The 2,944-nt window shown below is 49.0% G+C and overlaps 1 protein-coding gene across 1 annotated transcript in view; it reads left to right on the top strand.

The window, feature by feature from the left end:
- Window positions 1-2,944, top strand: part of T265_08538 (hypothetical protein) — a gene marked incomplete at both ends in the record, with an annotated part of 21,997 nt that overhangs the window by 1,954 nt on the left and 17,099 nt on the right. The window lies entirely within an intron of this gene.

Raw genomic sequence — 2,944 nt, 5'->3', positions numbered from 1 at the left:
GATGATGATGATGATGATGATGATGATGATGATGATGATGATGATGATGACGATGTATCCAGGTGTTCGACAATACTTGTCTCATAACCACAGCTGCTATGGGTTAGTGTCAACGAAGCAGTTAGAAGTCATCGCTTCTGGGTCACCGGACGCACGGAGGGAGAAATGTGAAAGAGCTGAATTCATCCTTGGCGTTCTGAGATGCATAACCACGTTCGGGTTTTGTATGCATGTTCCGGAGGCACAGCATGTATCAATTTTAAGAGAGTATAAGGTTTCAGCAAGCATTGCCTGTTTGCCAATTTGACATAGAGTACGGACATTAAAAGCTCCCATATAGAAGGGATCTCGTGGATTTAGAAGGGTGTTTTTTGTTTACTATTAATAGGCAGCGAGGAGCATAAGGCCCTTCGGTCAGATAACTGGCAGTCAAGTGACCCAGTGACGTTTGCTTGTGTGGTGGGAGGGACATCGGTGGACATCAAACTGCATGGGCAAATGATACTTCCCAGTTGCCCAGGCCGAGGAAGGAGGTTTGGTTAAGGGACCTCACCTTGAGCTCCTAGCTCAAAAGCCGGACCCGCGAGGCAGCGGACAGTGGGGTTTTCCCTGAGGACTCTGCCCGGAGCCGATGACCCAATAGTCTGTCCTACTCGGCTGCAGGGAGTTGACCTAACTCGATGGCGCAGGGAGTAGGGCATTAGTGTTTCGCTCGCGATGCGACTGCACTCAACAAGTGCCTTTTGAACAGCACCGGACTCTGACTTTAAAAGTACTTTGATTGCACTGAATAATTCGCCAGCGGCCACGGTCAACCTTTGGGCGATCGGAGTGTGCGGTATTTAGGGCTGACCTCTTCTAACCCGTCCTTTCTCGGGGGAAGTCAGCATCGCTGCTTCAATGAATATGGACATCCAGGTCGCCTGGGGGAGACACCTACTGCTTCACATTCCTACCTAGGAGGACAGTATGACATTATCTCCAGACCGCCTCGTAATTCGATTTCTCACAGTCCGGGGCGTAGCTGTTCGTCGGTTTCTCTCTGTTAGCCTTCCTGATGTTGTTGAACCGTTATGAACTGAGTTCCAGCCAGTTTAACCTGCAGGGTGATTGAAGGACAGCCTCAGGTCGGTGCTGTCGTATTTCGACGGAGTTGATTCAACTAAACCCTCTCCAACATCTTGATCCGGTGTACACAGGGCGAGACTACCAAGGATCATAAACGGTTTATAGTCCGTAGCAAAAATCAGGCCCGTCACGAAGAGACTGGACCTTACCATGGTGTGGCGGTTTGTCTACCTCGGCGATCCATTGAGCTATACTGGGGAGTGTCCCAGGGACACTCATAGAGTCTCTCATATCAGGTTGATCCATAGGTAGAGGTCTGACGAACACAGTCTCCGGCCCTCCAGGTTGGGGGTTGGAATATGTATGGTGGCGTGTTCCGTAAAAATGGCAATGCACTTGCATTTCCAGCCGAACACCGCTGCCTTGTGGTTAGGCTATCGAGCCAAATGCTTTGGTTGAGGACCCTAATCATCCTCCTGTCTAGGTGTGGGAGCCCTGACAGTATCCCAGCCCTCGTACAACCATGAAAAAAGCGTTCAGCTGTAAAATTCATCCGGTGCCTAGCTGCCATGCCACCCGAAGGAAGCACGAGGGCTGGGATACTGCCAGGTTGCCCAAGCCTAGACAGAGAAGTCGAGAGGCAGAGGTCGCATTCGAACCGCGGACCTTCCGGCCAGTAAATTCGCGCTCTAACCACTTGGGCCATTTCGCTCCCTGTACAACCACGACATACACAACGGCTAGAGAATGAGTTTTGGGTTGTGAGACGGGTACTTTCATTGAAGAATGTGTCCTGCACCAGAAGCTGCGTTGGTTGGGACATGTGCTGCGTTTGCTTTTTCATTTTTTGCCGAAGAGGGTGCTTTTTTCCATGCCCAGCTCAGAGTGGCGGAAGTAGATAGGTGGCCAATCCTTGATCTGGCAGAGGGGCGTGAAGGAAATCGCGAAACGTTTGGGTGCTGTCGGTGCTACTTGCCTTCCAGGATGGGGACCGCGTGATCCTCACTGCGCCTGATTAGAGACGCTGCAAGATATGGCTCCTAACTGATGTCATTGGCGATCTTGTTGTCAGTTTATATCCAGATTGCCTGAATGAGTGTTTGGAGGTGTAGTGATCTCGGAATGATTGTAGTAAGGTAGCACTAAGTCACTTCCTCGTCCACCTTTATTCGTTTCCTTACAAGAAGGCTTTCAGTTAAATCATGGTTGTACGGCAGCGAAGCGTCGGTGTTGAACACTGATATCATGCTGTCGATGATGATTCCATTCCAATTTGGGGCTTTACTGTGGTTGACAAATTTGTCCGGAGGCCGTGATTCTGTAGAAATGTGCCTATTTGTGTCAGAGACTTTGATAAAGTCCACAAGCAGTCCATAGAGTGGCTGATTCCGTTCATGAAAATCGTCTTGCGTTTGTCTTGCGGCAAAAATTAAGCTGTCATATTCCTCCGCTTCGATATACAGAGTACCAGCGGCAAGTCGGTTAAGCAGTATATGAGCCATGATCTTATCCGCTGTTCGCAGGAGACCGATTCTTCATTACTTATCCATCCTCCTTTCCTTCTATGCAAAGGGATTGTCGTTTCATCTGTGAAGTATTACAGAATGTATTCCATCCCAAAGATGGTGCGTAACAGGTGTAAAAGTTCCTTGTGGAGTGTCGGTCCTCCCAACTTCAAGAATTCCTTCCAATCCCACTGCTACTCATCTTGTAGCTAGTTTATGACCTCCGGCAGTCGTGCGGCTGTAGCTATAAACATATAGGTCTTCACTTGGGAAAGCTGGCCACGTAACTCAAACCAGCGTCCCACCAGTTTGGTAATGTTGCAAAGTAATATTTCCAAGTGGCCAGAATGTCGGGCTTGTTATATATATAT

Source organism: Opisthorchis viverrini, assembly GCF_000715545.1.
Source record: "Opisthorchis viverrini unplaced genomic scaffold opera_v5_226, whole genome shotgun sequence".
Taxonomy (NCBI): domain Eukaryota; kingdom Metazoa; phylum Platyhelminthes; class Trematoda; order Opisthorchiida; family Opisthorchiidae; genus Opisthorchis; species Opisthorchis viverrini.
The sequence above is the reverse complement of the archived record's forward strand: the minus strand, read 5'-3'. Positions and strand labels throughout refer to the sequence as shown.